Source organism: Motacilla alba, chromosome 15, assembly GCF_015832195.1.
Source record: "Motacilla alba alba isolate MOTALB_02 chromosome 15, Motacilla_alba_V1.0_pri, whole genome shotgun sequence".
NCBI lineage: Eukaryota > Metazoa > Chordata > Aves > Passeriformes > Motacillidae > Motacilla > Motacilla alba.
In genome coordinates this window covers 5267954-5285656 of record NC_052030.1, presented here as the reverse complement: position 1 = coordinate 5285656, position 17703 = coordinate 5267954, and positions in this window count along the sequence as shown.

Genomic DNA, 17703 nt, shown 5'->3' with positions numbered 1-17703 from the left:
TGCAATTTCAACTCCCTCCCTCTAAAGACCATACAACACAGAAAAAGTGGGTAGAGGACTTGTAAAATGTTGACTAAATTTCTGCTCCCCCAGACTAAACAGTGCTGTTCCTGTCTATATGCAGAGCCTCATTTCTCTTGGTTTCATCCCATTCATCTCCCCCATAGTTTTGACTTTGTGTATGCTTGCCTAACCTGCATAAAATAAAAATTAAATAAAAATATAGATGAAAGTCAGTCCACAGAGGTGTTGAAGATAAAAACCATAAAAAACAAACAGTTGTGGAATATCCTGCTGCAAAAGATCTGTAGAATCCTATTGCAATCACAAATGATATAAACAAGTAGTACCAGTCATCAGATAAAATCCTCTTGCATTATTTTCTTTGTTATTTACCAGAAGTCATCAAGTGAAATAATGGTTCCATCAGCAGATTGTCTTGGAAATCTTGTTTTTCCAAAAGCTTGAGAGCTTTAGCCTTAGCAGTTTCTCCAACTGAAAATCTGTCTCCCCTTTGCTGCCATCTTATGGCAACTTGCTGCAGCAGACTGCTGCGGCAGGGTGAGGATGCAGTGTGAAATGCTGTCTTCAGAGGGTAGCAGAGGTTGCTTCTCTTTTCAGTGTTAAACAGATTCTTCACCCCTTTCCAGCACGTCATAATAATTTTCCCGAGGGAGGGCCATCAGCTTGGTCTATCATATCATTCCCGATGAGACATATTCCAGCACTTCATGTGTTTGCACCATGGCTGATGAGGTCACGATGCTGATGGCTTGCTCTTGCTTTTTTTTTCCAACTTGGTATTAATTCCTTAGCAGGTGATACCACTGCATGAAGCAGTAATTGTAAGAAGTCATTAGAACCAATGTGATTTGGACAACTTTGTGGGAATTCCTGGCCCTTTCTCTCATAGAAAAACAGGATGTGTTCAGAAGTGCATTGTGACCTTTGTTCATTCAATGGGACAGAAGCTGCATCCTCCTTCCTTGGTAGTGCTGTTCAACCAGTCTCTGTACATGTTAAATCATTGAAAATTTGTGTTCCAAAATATTGCATCTTCTCGTGTCTTTCTTTGAACTACAAAGCAGCTGTATCAAAAAGTAAATTTGAAGAATGCCATGGAGCAGAGAAGGACTTGAATATGTGTAAAAAAGGCAAGCAAGTAGAGACAAACAGAAAATCTATTTCATTTTAATATAAGACAAGAGCATGCTTCCATCAATGATTAACAGAAAGATCAGACCCTTTGCAAAAGTGGATCAAGCAGGGAAAAGAATGCAAATGATTGCTGCATGTTGGGAAGATAAGATGAGAAAAGTCTGTGCTTCCTGATAATACTCCTATGTGGTTTAAGTGATGTTCATGCCTCTTGCAAAAAGCCTGGTGATTCTGTGGGTGGCTGACATCTCCTTTCTATTTGTCAGCTGAGACACTGGGCTGGTTGATGGCAGCAGATTTAATGAGAGCACCTGATGGAGAAGTAGCTCTGCTTATCTACACTGAGGTCAGTGCTGGGGATAATTGGATGGGTTCTATACTGCCCGATTTCTGTAGTTTACAAGAATACTAATGCTAGTGAAAAATAGCAGCAGTTGACATGTAATGAGAAACAGATACAGAATTTATCTGTACCAATTTGGAAACAGCTATCTGTGGCAGAAGTGGAAGGTTCTAACTGCCAGCTTTGCTGAATTTTAACTTGAGCCACTGGCCTTGAAAGAACCCACTACTACTTCACTAGGATGCTACATGGAGAACTGGATAAAAATCCTTCCTGTCAGGGGCTGGAGTAATGAAATGCAGACCTCTGAGTTGGGCCCACCACTGAACAGTTGATGAGCTGGCCTTGTGTTTTCTGCATTCTCAGAATCTCTCTCATTGCAGCAGCAATTCATTACCTCCAGGCTTGTAAAACTTTCTAACAAACTATACTGGGAGTCAATTTCTGAATATAAAGAACTAAAGCACAGCAAATCCTAAACATGAGTCTTTGTTCTGAAATTCTTTAAAAAAGCAAATGCTTTTTTATTTCCCTCATCATTTAGCTGGACAGGTTTGAGCTGTAGGATTTGTTCTGTCTTGTGCTAGTCACTTAACTGCAAACACAGTTGATCCTTTTACCTGGCACCAAAATGTGCTATTTGTTCTTCAGTTCAATTCTAGTCAAGGAGGGGTGGGGGAGGAGGTGAAAAGGAATTTTCTAACTCAGCAAGTTCCACAAAAGATGGAGTTCAGCAAATTATCAGTGCTTTAATAACAGCCCTCTGCATTTCTTTGCATCCCGAGGCAAACAACTAACTATATGCAGAGGGGGGAAATGCCAACTTCAAAACCTGAAGGGAATGATGGAAAAGTACTTAGTTCTTCATTTTTGATCCGTGTCTAATTAAACAGACAGCTCTATCTAATATTTTTGGTCAATTAAGGTCTGACTTGTAGCAACATGCACATTGTCTACATGATGTTTTCCATTTTGAGGCAGTTATGTGGCCACAGATTTTTCTTAGAAATCATGGTTTTGGTAGAATAGAAGTATATATCTTAAGCAGGAATTCTAAGGATGCCTTCAGATTGAAGCATGTTTGTTGTTGTGGACTGCTGTTTCAGCTGTGGTAAAATAACAGAAACCTGCAGAGTAGAGAAAATGAAATTAACTCTGCTGAAATCTTGCCTCATAGAAGCTTTTCTTTTAAGTATTTCGATTAAGGCGATAGAAGACCACAAACTATAGTTGCAAATAGAATGGAAGACAAGTGTTAGGTTTTCCATGGATGAGATGACAATCTGTTTCTATTGGTAATAGTTGAAATGAAGACTACCACTTGATTCCTTGCCAATGTAATAGAAGCTTCCAGTAAAACCCAGCTCTCTTTTATCCCATATGTATTCCATCTCTCTCCATGCACCTCCAGAGTAAGGCACACTAATAGGAATCCAAGTAAATCAGAATCCTATATCCATTGCCTGCATTTTGTTCCTGTCCTGCCCAAAATCTGTTTAGATTTTAAACTTCTCAGAGCAAAAAGACAACATTTGTAGTTCCTACAACTTATGACCATGGCCTCACCTGGAGCCTTTAATGTACCTATTGATGTGAATAGTACCTGTTTTACACAGATATGAAACATCACCATTTGAAGAAGTGGGACAGGGTTGGATATAAGTCACAAGTGTGACCTGTTTGTTTGAAGAAAAAGTAGCATTATTGACATTATCCTATGCATAAAATGTATCCCTCAGGTATGTCAGATGACACTTGATGGTGTATCCACATCTTCAAACAGAATAATGTAGATTAGCTGCAAACTACAGTTACAGATCTGCTTGGTAATAAAAGCTGCACTGTCTGAGGAAATGAACATGTTCATACTTGGATGAACAGGGTCCTAATTTATTTAAATCACCGATGCTTTAAAAATACACCTTCAAATAAAAAGTTCTGATCCTCTGTAGTAGCAAATGCATACAAAAGTATGAGTAAGCAAATGTGAAATTCTTCTGATGTCTTTTTTTTCTGCTTAAGTACAAGCTCACCTCTAATAATATCCTAGCCGGTGTAGCAGCCAGGAGCTGCCAGCAGAGGTTACCACAGCCTTTGGAGAAAGGCTGGTCCCTCTCCATGGAGCTGGGCTGGCACATGGCCCCTGGAGCTGGATTCCCTAAGGTGAAAGGCAGGCAAACCTATGACTACAGGACACGAGTCATTGGATTGCTCCAGGAAAAAACATGGAGTGTGTGGAATTCCTCCTGCACCTTTGGCCTGGCTACCTAAAATAACCTACAAAATAAGCTTCTCTGTGAGGACTGCCTGGGTTTTAAACCTCTTGGGTGATCCTGTGTGCTAATGTGAGAAAAGAGACATGACAGAGAGGTAGCCTCATTGATACCTGAGTAATAATAATAGTAATAGTAATAATAATAATAATAATAAATATCATCATCTTGGCCCAAGTTAAGCTGTATCTGGAGTATTGTGTTCTATCCTGGTCTCCACAGCTCAAGAAAGACAAGGAGCTGCTGGAGAGGGTCCAGAGGAGGCCACAAAGATGAAGAGAGGTCTGAAGCAACTTCCTTATGAGGAGACGCTGAGGGAGCTGAGCCTGTTTAGTCTACCGAAGACTAAGAGGGGATCTCATTAATGCATATAAATGTCTCCAAGGGATGTCAGAGGTTGGTGCCAGACTCTTTTCAGTGGTGCAGAGTAATAGGAAAAGAAGCAATGGCCATAAAATGAAACACAAGAGGTTCCATCTCAACATGAAGAAGGAGTTCTTTCCACAGAAGGTGGCAAAGCACTGGAACAGCTGCCCAGGGAGGGCCTGGAGCCTGCCTCTCTGGAGACATTCCAATCCCACGTGGACACCTTCTTGTGTCACCTGCTCCAAGTGACCCTGCCTGGGCAGGGGGGGACTGGGTGATCTCTTCCCTAATTGTTGAACAAGAATAGTTGTAATAATAATTACTATAATAACCCTGACCCTCACAGTAGGGGTATGAATTGGGTAGATTTGCCCAGCAGCTGCTGTCTGGGCTGCGATGGAAGCTCTCCCCACACCTGATGGGGCACTGCAGTGCACTCTGAGGGTACTAGGAGACCTTCCCGCCTTTTTTCTCCTCACACACTCCTGGTTGTATTTCCCACCTTATTTTCATTCATGCAACCCCAGCTCCTGTTTCCCGCCTTTTTCCCCTCATGCAACCCCAGCTCCTGTTTCCCGCCTTTTTTCCCCTCATGCAACCCCAGCCCTGTCTCCCATCTTTTTTCCTATCATGCATCCCCAGTCAAACTAGTTTCCTGCCTTTTCTCCCTCACGCACTCCTGGCCCCCATTTCCCACCTTTATCCCCCCTTTATCCCTGGGTCTGTTTCCCACCTTTTTCCCCTCATGCACCCACAGCCCCCATGACCCGCCTGGTGTGGGGCTGCTGTGACAAACTCATCGTGGGATGAGGCTGTCAGACAGGACGGAGTGTCACCCTCAGAGCGGTGTCCTGTGGTTCGCAGAATTCCACGACCATGCCCGGACTGTGGCCAGGGACTGAAGCGGCCCATGTCCACCAGGAGGTGCCGAGGTGAGGCTGAGGGAGGTGGCGGCCATGCCATGTTGAAGCGCTGCCTTGTCCCTGCCCCAGCTGTAGCTTTGCTTACACTTCCCCTCACTGCCTGCAGCCCAACAAGCTTGCTACAGGTTCGTGTTTGTTTAAAGGCCATATTTTAACATGTATTTAAGTGTTAATCTCCATGTGGGACTCAGAACTGGCCCTGCCCTGTGGGACTGGCCCAGCCCCTCAGCTTGACTTTACTTTTCCCAGCCCCTCATTGATGTGAATTTGCTTCTAAACCTCCTGCCACCCCAAAACCTGCTTTCATTTTTATCCACTCAGCTCATTGAATGCTTTTGTTTCTCTTTTTCTTTTCTCCTTTCCTCAAGCCCCTCTGTCTGTTCTCTCTTCCCCTGCTTTGCCTTAGCTCTGTCTCAGCTGTAGTTACTGAAGGCTGAAACAGGATAGTGGGAATTCTCCCTCTTAGTGATAATGTTGTTTTTTAAAGAAAAGCACTCCTTGTTTTTGATAAAACAGGGCATCTCTCCTTTTTTTCCCCTCCTCAATTTCTCTTCACCTCCACATGGATCTGGTGCTACCTGTGTCTTTCCATTGTCTCAGCCCACCTTTATTTTGTATATTTTTGCATAATTTCATACTGTCATGGTGCAATCTGTATTAAAGGCACACCCATCCAAAGTTTCAGGAGAGAAAACTTTTTTCTTCACACCTGTCCCATCCACTGGGCTGTGAAACAGAGTATGAATTTTCCCATTTATGTTACATTTGTCCCTAATGACTCAGATCTTGGACCTGGATCCCACTGAGCAAAACCATCTCAAAAATATGGATTTTGCTTTGATAAACATGCATTTATTTTTTCAGCCATAGGAGCTGTAAACCTGCTTGAAAGTTACTGAAAATCCTTATGTTGCTAAAGAAAGCATTTGTCCTCATTCCAATATCCCAGCCTGCTGCCAGCAGCAGATGAGGTTTGCTTGCAGGAGATAAATTATTTATGGAAAGGTGTACAAGCTATCTGATCTGAATCTTTACTGTGATAAGTTTATATTTAGAACCTTTTATAATATCAAAATAGCATCAGCATCAGTTAAGCTTTTTTTTTTTTTTCTTAGTAGGTACTTAAAATTTTGCTATTATCTCTAAATGAGCCCAGGTAAGTTGTGCTCATGAACCTTCATCTTGATGCATGGAAACCCAGCCCTATGCTGAAAAGTAATTATATCTGGGAAGACTACTTCTCAGTGCTCAACAGGCTTTTATCCTGTCCTGCTATTTTTCAAATTCAGGCTGGGTTCTCCCTGTGTCTTGTATATTCCTGTTTTTAAAAGCTTGGCAGTTGGAAGTGAAAAGATTTACAGGTGATACATGAACTTAAACAGCAATGCCAAATGTTCAGAGTTCTAACATTAGGTATTCAGCAATTGTGTGCCAGGTCCACTCATACTAAATTTAAAAATAACTGAGAAGGTGCTTGTTTATCATCTGAAGATGGACCAATGAAGTCTCAAAGTTCTGAGTTCCTCTTTACAATTGCAGAGGTTGAATTCTTCTTTCTTGTGTAAAAACTACATAACTATCTTACTCCAGCAGCTCCAAAAAAAAAAAAAAGAAAAAGCCACAAATGTTCTCAGACCCATGAAAACATTGTGGGAGATGGCGACTGACAGCAACTGCAAGACAAGTGAAATAAAAATCAAACCTCAACCTGTGGTGTCTTAGTTGTTTCTGATTATGAAATGGAAATGTATTCAGGTTTGAGGGTGTTTTTGGTACACAAGTAATACTCAGCTACAGGGGATGTATTAAGAAGCTGTAATTTTTTAAAATCAGTATTTCAGATCCTGAGTCCTGCAACTTAAAAATGCTGCAGTTGAGGGTGGGTGGAATTCCTTGTGAATTTATTAAGTGCTGTAAGCTGGGTAAAGACTGACAGCTTTGGACCTGTCAGGATTCTCCTTGGCTTCCTGCCAGCTGGCTTGCAGGTAAGTTCCATATAAAGAGCTGATATATTCTGTCCTCAAACCCAGAGTTTGCTGCTGAAATGCTGCAAGGGACCAGGCTATTAAAACAAATTAAGCTATCTATTTGTGAGCATTTTGTGATGTTACACTGTATGCACTTGTCACAGTGCTGCCACATCAAGGTTAGAGTGAGAAGGTGACTAGCTGGCAGTCACTTAATCAAAGGGAGCTGTTGATGTCTCAGGTAGCCCAGGCAGGGTGAGGCTTGCATGCTCCATTGCTTTTAACAGCCCGATAATGAATATGCTTTCCAGAATCCGTGTTTCTCATAGGGGAAGCAGCAGCTGCCTGTGATCTGTGTCGCTGTCAAAGGAAAGTGAGATGTAGTTAATTCAGGGCTACACAACAAAGACATATTGATCAGGGTTCTTTTGGCTCTGGTTGGATTTCTGCAATAACAATGACTAGGACAATGCAGCAAGCCAGGATGGCAAACCCAGATATGCTTTGTCTTACCCCAAAAAGCGTGAGTTCATACCACCAAGATCTGCTGCTGGGCATCAGCAGGTTCAAAGTAATTCCACTCCAGAGGGTCAGTAAGACACTGAAATCAAGTGAAAAGGGCACATCTTGTTCACATCATTATAGATGCACTTCATTTGTGGCTATAAGTTAAATTCATAGATTCAGTACAAACAGCTTGCAGTGCATAAGTTCCACATGATTTAAAGAAAAAAATAAACAATCCTTTGTTTATGGTATCTGGCTAAGTCATACAGAGCTGCTTACAGAGGTAATGAATGTTGCAAGAATTATTTGGAGTGAATGTATACATTATGTTTCCTCTGTTCCTGCTCTACTAGTAGGACTTGGATGTGGATGATTATGTGCTGTATATTTATTAGAGTATTACAGTGCATTTTTTATTGCAAAGCTAAAAATTCTTGTGTACTGGTTTTGTAATAAAAATATGTAATTACTATTTTTATTTCTGCGGAGTTACCCAACTCATTACCTGTCTTCTCTTTTTTTTTCCCCTGTTACTTTCCACCTAATAGCTGCATCTGCTTTTCTTTTGTTCACGTGTTGTGCAGAAGAAAAATGGGCACTAACAGGTTTGCTAATTACTATAAAAATCTTCCCGGCCTTGTTCAGTTCAGATCATTCTATTAGCTAAAGTAATGGAGTGCAGTGGCACAATGGTGCTCTCACTTTTCATTGTCTGAGGTCTTTCTGGTGCAATATATTACTGGGATTGTATTCTGGGGCTGTCACAATAGCTTTTGATTTCCCATACCTGCTGTTTTGTTTTATCTCAGCATTCCTTTTTTTACTACTATTTAGTTATCCTTATCCTTCCTAAATGACTTTTAATGGCATGGGACTTTTTGCCCCCTGCTTCCTCAGTTTTTTCTGGGAATAAGTAAGACTGAGGATTGTTGTGCTCAGTCCCTTGCAGATGGACCTGTGACCAGTGTCAGGGTGTTCACATCACTGCAACAGCTCCTGGCAGTTTTCAGCTGTACTATTTTACCTAAAGGCATGGTCTTTACCCTCACTGCATCATTTTGCTCCTGACACCTATTTTTGCTTGCCTATCAGCATTGTCAATGTCATATTCCTCAGCAGTATTTACAGCAGCAGACTTTTGTCTCATCACTCTGATTATATTAGCTCCAGTGATTGTACTTTCACCTCATTACTGAAATAAAGTTAACATTAATGAGAGTCTTGCAGCTAAACCTCTGCTCACCTCTCCGGAAATTTATTCTAATGATGAAAAGAAGATGCATGTGGATCTATTTGAAAGCAAGCCAGCTTTTTTCCCCACCCCCACCTAGATACCTACCAAATTCAGTGTTTAATAAAGTCTTTTGTTATTAAGAGCTGATGATGCAAAAGAAGCCAAATACATTATACAACATTAACAAGGAAAAATGTGATTGGTTGAGCACTGATTTATGTATTGGTCTGCTATAGAGCTCCTTTATGACCCAAATTTCTTTGTTCCTACTGCTTCAGGAAAGAGTTTTCTCATATCTGATTCTCACTGTAAATTAGCCATGAAATTCTTGGAGGTTCTAAGGGGTGCGCTAGGAAAGTTCAGGATATTATCAAGGGTAACAGTAATCACACTTTTAAACAAGATGAAGCATTGAGAGGTAGAAATTGTCTATAGAAACACAGCAGGGCTTTAAGCCTAAAGAAGAAATGTAATTTAGATAAGCAAAGTTCATGAGATAAATGTACATGCTACATGTGCCAAGTAAGGGCGTTCAAGAGGTCTTTTACTGATCAGAATTTGGATTTACAATAAGAGCAGTCCTTTTGCCACTAGCCACTGCTTGGGAAGCCATATGAGTAGAGAGAGTTTGTTTGTGTTTTCCTTTGTTTACTTGTTAGTTAAGGTTAGGGAATAAGAATTCACCTTTTATTAAATCTTCTTACAAGCAGCTCCTGTGACGTGGCTTTAGTTCTGTCTGAGGTCACTGCCTGCTCCAGCAATACAGGTTACCTAGAAGGATATAGAGTGAAAGGAATGCAGCTTTGGAGTCAATCTAACTGTTTGATGTTTTCCTTAAATTTTACCTCTTCATATATAAAACTAGCCTGGGCCTGGTGTGGTGGAACAGGGCTAATATTATTCTTGCTAAGCATTTGCATGTCTTTAGGACAATGTAAAAGAAGAATGTTCACTCTATACAATATTGTGAGCAAACAAGCCTTTGTGTTCAAAAAGACAAAGTTATGTTTTACTAGAAAATACCACTGGTCAGTACAGTAAGTGTAATATTTTAAGTACTAAGTGTTCTAAAATGCTTCCTTAGGCTTTCAAGGAAAAAAGTAATTCAAGAATTAGCAAAGCATGATTGACTCAGAAAAGGTAGTGAAATATGACTGTACTGATAATCACATTTTGACCTATTTTGGATTCTGGGTTTTAGAAATGTTTTCTCTCTTGTGAAGTCTTGTGATTTTGAAAATGAAGTTTACAAGGAAGAATATCTAGACTTGTCACCAGAAGAAAAGCTGTCTAAGAGGAAGGCTGTTTAAGTTAGCCTTTTCAAATGTCAAAATCCTAAACAAAATAGATTAAGTTGGATAAAGGTAGCCCTCTACAAAGGTTGATGAAATAACATTATCGCCCTTTGGCAGAGGAGAAATTGTAACACAGTGTTTAGGAGACATCGGTCTCGTCAGACGGTGCAGCAGGGGTGGGCTGGGGCACCGCATCTGAAACTGGTCCCTGGATCACTGTCCTGCTCTGCCTTTTGGAGATTTCTGCCTTCTCTTTCTGAGCTTGCTGCTGTTCTGCCTGAAGCACAATAGAACTGACTCATGTCTGGAGCCACAAACTGAGTGTGTCAGGTGGAAATGTGCCTTATGGAATAATAGTATGCACTATGTTTAGTTTGAGAGGATTTTACAAGACTATCCTAAAGCAGCTTTTCTTACAGATGCAGATTAAATGAACAAGCAACATGAATTAACTAATTTTCAGCTCATGTTTCGTGGTCATTCCCACTGATCCTGCAGCATTCTTTTTCAAAAATAGTCCACCAGTTGCAGGTATTTACTTCACAATTTGTTCTTTTTCCTTTATATGCACATCTCCTCTTCTCCCACCTGCTTCCCAGCTTGGCTTTTCCTCATCTTGGTACCCAAGAAATACCAGTGTCTGGTTGAATGAGCTCTGCTATAAATCAAAGTGTCATCACTTAGCTGGTAGAAGTGATTTAATTAATGCATCATGCCTTCCCCAGAGCCTCTCCCCACCTGACTGCTAATCAACCTTCATCAGCAGGAGGAAAACGCGTCCCTTCTTACAACTGTGCAGGAGATCCTGAAGGAAAGACAGTTAATTGCAGCTGCCGAGATCAGCCTTGTCACTTGTCTGTAATCTGTTGTCTGCTTCTTGAAATATTGCTGTCTTGGTCCCTTACAAACCATGCTTAACTCCATTCATACAGATATGATCCAGTATCATCCCAGGGATCACTTTCTGTCAGAAAATGTATTTGGCAGATGACATGTTTAAAAGCACCCTATCGCGCATGGCAGTACTGGAGCAACTTTTACAGCCGGAGTGCCCTTTTAGCTGCAAGGAGCAGTTTATGTGTGAACATTTCTGCACTTCCAAGGTGATGCTGTGCAGTTAGCACTGCGGATTCCGAGCCAAAAAATTGTTGTGCCAGTATGGAATTACAGGGCAGATGTTGTTAGCAAGTGGTCCCCTTTGTCAGCTGCTGAATAAAGACTAGATGATTTCATCTCAGGTAAATAGGTACCAAAATGATAAGCTCTGTACAAGCCAGAGCACTTGTCCATTTCAGTTTGGTACTTCCACCATTTAGAACAGCATCTGTGGTAACGGGAATCTCAGATTCCATCTGCTGGATAATATGGGCAGAAGAATTTAGGGAGTGTGTTATTTGTGACTATTTATAGTTATATAGGCAATCAAGATAAATATGGGAAGTAGCACTTGTGGGAAGCAGTGGTTTTTTTCTGGCAATAGGAAGCTGAGAGTGAAGATTCCTGCTTTCTAGGCTTGACCACACCCAGGTTGCCAAATGACCATGAGAAAGACACTTGACTGGTTTTTATCTGGGTTTGCCCCAAATATAATGTTTGTTGGAGGAGGACGTACTGTACTTAGGACAGGACACTCTCTCTTCTCCCTTCAAACAGCTGGTGCTATGGAAGCAGATGGGCCAGGGCCACCTTCTGTGGAGAGCAAGGAGGCTCATCAGTGAGATGAACAGCTGTGCACCCAGAGGTGCTTTAAGGTCCATAGGCCATTTGGATGACAAAAATGCAATAATGATAATTTCAGCTGTAATACTGCAGGTACTGGGGAGTACCTCTCTGCTTGTGGAGCCCAAGATGGTGTCTTCAGTGTGGGTTTGGGGGTCACCTTCAGAGGCTGGTGGAGAAGGACTTGGCCCCCACTACCCCTCAGTGTGAGCTAAAAGCTCCCACAAGCTGTACAGGATGTGTAAGTTAGGCCACAATGGGTCACTTCTGATATCTCACCACCTCCTGGTGGTGCCCCATGCCCTGTATCAAGCACACTCAGCCATTAGTCCTCCCTTGGAGGACCAGTCACAGCCAGCCAGACGCACTGACCTGGTCCTCAGGCTGCCCTGTGACAAACAGCCCAGATGAGTCAGCGCCGAGCTCTGGGCAGCGGCACCGGTTCAGTCCCAGCTCTGTGTCCTGTGTTGCACCAGCCTGAGCTGCAGCCTCAAGGTTGGGTGCTCTCAGTCTGACCAGGGTAATTACCATTATGGCTAAGCAGCTGTTTCCTTTGTAAGTCCATAATTTTGAGGGTTCATTACATGGACATAAAAGTCCTCTCCAGGCAGAGATTTGGCAGACAAAGACCAGCCAGGGAGCTGTTTCATCATTTGTTAGTTTGTTTATTTTTGCATCTGTTGGGCATTTCTTTGGGTATTTTGTATACAAGGCTGCAAAAGATACAGCTGCAATCATTTTCAATTGCTTAGCATTAGGGTCTTCATTGATCTTTTTTTCTTCTATTGGTCACTTATGATTCAATTGAGGAAACAAATTTGTATTACAATATTAAAAGAAATAACATAATTTCCAGATACTATGCTGATTCCCTTGTTTCATAGGTGCATTGTTTTACTTATTCCCACTCCACTGCTCTGATTGCTTATTGCTGGTTCTGTTGTTTTATACTACAGTAGTAGACAAGACAGTGTTCACTGCATAACTTTGCTGCTATTTTTATTCTTTCCCCAGTCTTTTTTTGACAGAAGTGAAAATCTGGAACCAAGCTGCTTAAGTATCTATCTTTTTGGTGATTTAAATTGAGAAGAACTTTTAAACTAGTGATATTACTGTAATTTTATCCCAATGCAACTTGTAATAGAGTTTGTGCCTATTGAGGAATTATTTTTTTTGAAATGCTTTTGAATATAACATCTTTAAATATGATCACTGCAGGGAACTGCATCCTCAGGCTTTCTGAAATTCCTCAATGTCCCTTATTTCTACGGTTTAAACCACACCTAAGCTAATTTAAAAGCAAGATACACTGATATCCACAGCAACCCACGCCAAATAAAACTGCCTTCCTTTGTAGTATTGTGCTGAGGCACAAGACTGAATAAGTGGCCTTGTTGTAAGTTCTGTGCTGCAGGTGAGTGAATGGAGCCGTTCTTGAGCAGATATTTGGATGCTAGGGAATCCTGTAGCTGACAAGATGCTGAGCTTGTAAGTGCTACACCTGTGGTTTTTCTTCTCTTTTTTTCCTTCTTAAGAAGCCTTGACACTACCTGATGACTTAAATCAGAGTTGTCATCTGGCTAGTTTTCATCTTGCATTGAAAAATATTGCAATGAATTCTTTCAGAAAGGGGAAAGGAGCTGTGTCTGTGTTTTCATTTCACACTTGCAGTTCATTTTAGCACTCTAATGAGTGCTGTCTGTGGCTGAACAGGTCACAGAATTGCTGTGCTGCCCTCTAAACCAGGAATGTCATCTTTTGTGAGCATTGTGAGCTCAGGCAGTGTCATAAGGAAGGGCTGTACTCTCTGTGTGCGAGGCACTGAGGAGGGACAAAGTCAGTAATTCCTGTACATCGTTACCTCACTGCCTTTGGACTGGGACAGTGTGACCTGCAGACAGTGGCCAGGGAGAGCAGAGCCCTGTGCCCTGTCAGACTCCTTCAGCTGGGTCTGCTTCTCCTCTGCTCACACCTCAGGAAAATTGGCTATTGTGCAGGAGAGCAAAGCTTGTGTTCTCAAAACAGACCAAAATTCTGTTACTGCTCGCATGACAAATGGAGTATTAACCAGCCCCTTAAGTTTGTAAGGACTTACTAATTCATTTGGTTTATGTAAAAATATCTTGGCAAAGGCCTTCTATCCTTTTGTCTCAGAAAAATTGCTTTTTGATGAAATGAAAAAGTAACTTTTGATTTAAGAGTATTAATTTCTTTGGGGGGGAAAAATGGTAGCCAGATGTTTGACAGAATCACAGAATATTCTGAGTTGGAAGGGACCCACAAGGATCATCAAGCCCAACTCTTAAGTGAATGGCCCATACAGGCACCAAACCACTGTACCTGATGTCATTAGAACCTTGCTGTAACCAACAGAGCTATCTCACGGTGGTCACCAATTCAATTGATTTTAATGAAAAACCTAAATCTTGAAAATATTTGGGTTTTTTTCTTAAAATTCTTGTATGATACAATTTTTTTTAACGTAATAAAAAACAAGCATAAAATTAAGTCCCTTTCAATGAAAGCAACTCAGATTAGTGGATAATGTGCCAGAGTGTAGGATTGGTAGCCTGGTGAGAAAGCTACCTTTATGTGGGGAATGAAGGAGAAGAGGACTGTCATTTCTGAAGGTATCAGAAATGCAAGGGTTTTATTCTCTTCTGTGTTCTGCCTCTCATTCTCATTTTTGTGTGTATTAAGTGGCTCTTGCTGAGACTGGTGTTGAGATGTCATTGTGATAAATCACCTTTTACTGGAGATTATATTTTTTTCTTCAAATGAAACTGCCAGCAAGACACATTTTAACAGTTGCAAGTAAATGCAATATTCTCTATCACCTTTTTCTCTTTCTCTCCTCAAAATTTTATACAATAAATTCTGACTTGATTCTATTGATGACCATGTTTTCCAATGGGAGAGAAAAAATAACAGAGGTGGCAATTAACAACTGTCAGCCCTAGTGAAGTACCTTTATACGGGTATGAAAATTGGATTTCCTCCCATGCTGCTTATACTTGAGGAATCCCAACCCTTACAGGATTATCCAGTGAAGCTCTCCAAGATCCCCATGGAACCATACAAAAGTTCAGAGTTGCCTGGGATCAAATTTCAGAATCATGGTGTGTCTGTTTAGAATAACCATCAGGTGTTTTTATGCAGCCAAATGAATCCATGTTGTAGGGTTTAGACATCAGGTATCAAGGTCGCACAGTGACTTCATAAATTTACTTACATTTAACAAACAGTTGTGCCATTTTGTCTTTCCTTCAGAAGTGCAGAACTTTGTTGTTGTGCTGATGTCATTGTTCTTACTCCCTAAAAATTCAGAATGAATGTAGGAAATAGTGGATCATATTTGTGGCAAGAAAGGAGTAAAATTATTTAATTACAATAAAAAAAAATTATAGAACACTGTTATTTTTCATAGCTAGCAACTGGGAGACAGGATATCTGGAAAATTGTCTTGAAAAGTCTTATCAAGGTCATCAAAAGATTACATTTGTTTTGGTTTTGTCAAATTGTTAATTGGTTTTGACATTTTTGCAGAAATAATTTTGGCAGTCCAAGTCACAAATAATAAGTTGTACGCTCTTAAAGCCTTTTGGTGTGCTTGACAGTCACTTCAAAGGTTACAGTCTTATTCCTCAGGAAACAGCTGTTTGAATCCCAGCTAGGAACCTCAAGGCTAATCAGAGAAATGAATTAGTTCCTCAGAGTCCTGTAAAGTAAAACATCACCTCCTTCCAAAGATGTCTGGGTTAGTCCAGTGTGAGATTAAGTCACTCTGTTGGTGGAATGAATGGTGACACTGGTCAGGATACAAGTTGTCCGGGTGACCACAGTTGGTCTCTCTCTCTCAGGCCTTCTCTGCTTGGTGACCAGCTTTGGTTTCTTTGCTCTAAAATTTCTGAACTCACTTCCACTTTTTTTCCTCCAATTGTTACTTTCAAATGAATTCCACATAATTTTGCCCTTGAAGTCCATTTATAGCAGTAGCTGTGAGTGAAAAATCTGCGGTGTGATATATTCCTGTGGGAAAATCAACCCATTTCATAGTTGTCCTAATACGTCATGCAATTCTTCCACCTTTTTAACTTTGCATTGCTGGTGGATACTCTCTCATTTTTGTGAGGTTTTGGGCTTTGTTTTCTCTTGAAACAGATCTGAGAGAACACCAGCATTACAGCAGGCCCCATAGGAGCTTCTCTTCTGCATATGACCTGGCCAGACTTTCTCTTCTGTTTTTCTAGCTGAAACTCTCATATTTCAAAAGTTAATTAATTTTTTTTTTAGAAAAGGAGGGGAAAACAGGTTAAATTTGCAGAGCTAATTTACAGGTGTTAAATGCCAAATTGCAAATGCCAGACACCTTATTTTGTCAATATTCTATGAAGGTCAGTCATATCCTAGACAAATAGTGACTGTGTGCTGGTGTCTTGGATAACTCCTGAGGCAGTTGTAGCAAAGATAACAGATAGTCACATTAAACAGTCCTAGCACAATGAGGAGTGCAGCTTGGTCATGGAGGAGAGCCCCATTCCTCTGTGGTTACTTGATAAACACTTTTAATTATCAGTATTGTCATTTGCATAATGGAACTGTACAGCTGGCCACACGCAGCGATTGGAGTTGCCACATGGTCTCCCAGTACCCAGCACAGGCAGAATTCCTGGAAGAATGCTGGCTCTGTCAGAGGGAGGTGAGCAATTGCCCAGCACAAATGTAGGGGCTGCCTGCTCCGGAGGAAGGGGTTAACTGGGCTGGACTGAGAGCTCCTTGGGCAGCCCTCAGGCAGCAATTTGCTGGACTGTATCAAGAACCACTTGCTGTTGGTTGCAGGAAGCTACTTTAGGGCAGACAGTCTTTTTTTTTTTCCTTTGCCACAGTTCAAGCTGTAATTCTGGGGAACAGCTTTTGGCAGAGATCCAAGAAACTAATGCAATGGTCAGCTGTGCTTTGGTATCCCGTGGTTTTGGCTTTGGCTCCAGCTGGAGTGTAGCAGAGCTGAGCAGACCCTGCATTTCAGACTCTCCTGCAGCAGTGCTGAAGTCAGAGCAGGCTGTGGGCAGAGATGGATGGCTGCCTTACCGTCACGGCTCCAACACAGCTGTGTGGATCAGCAGATGGCAGTGCTGCCAGCCATGGGCCACAGACAATAGGAACTGCTCCTCTTCCTGTGCTATTCCAGATGGGAGGCCTCTGAAGGGAAAATGGAATATGCTTGTTTTGCAGTGGTCTTTCCAGCTCTGCCATCCCTGCACTTGCTTTGCTCTTCCCTTCTGGGAGACACTTTCCTGCTGTGATATGTGATTGAAGATGACCACAGCCAGCCTTAGTGTGTTGTTTTATGATTCACTCTGACGTTGTGATATATACAACCCTATTCTTTAAGCTACCACCAATCTCAAATGTAGAATGAGATTTAATAAATACCGTGATTTCTGACACTTCATGGAGTTACAAGTGAAGCTTTTGGGCTACAGAGCCACAATCAGTGGATGACATTCAGAGAGAAGGAATGCATCAGAATTAATCTGATCCATCTGGGGCAGTCAAGGCTTGGCTGCCAGTGCAGTAAGTAAACAGGATTGCATCTTTGAGAATGACACAGTACTTGGCATAAATAAGTTTTAATTCCATCCCATTGCTGAGGCAGTTAACACTGTCCATCACAAAAGCTACCTTAGGTGCTGCTCCTCTGTGTGAGTGGGTGTTAATAGAGCACCTCTACATGGAGAAATATTGGCTGCTTAGGATAATGGAGCTTAAGGGAAAGAGATTGATTTTTTTGTTATAAAAATTAACCTTTTACTTGTATATTCATGGTATCAAGAGTTTCTCAGCAGGAATACTTCCCTAAGTGATGCGATTGAAGAGAAGCGCTGTGTGTCAGCTTGTGCCAACCTCTGCCATCAGCA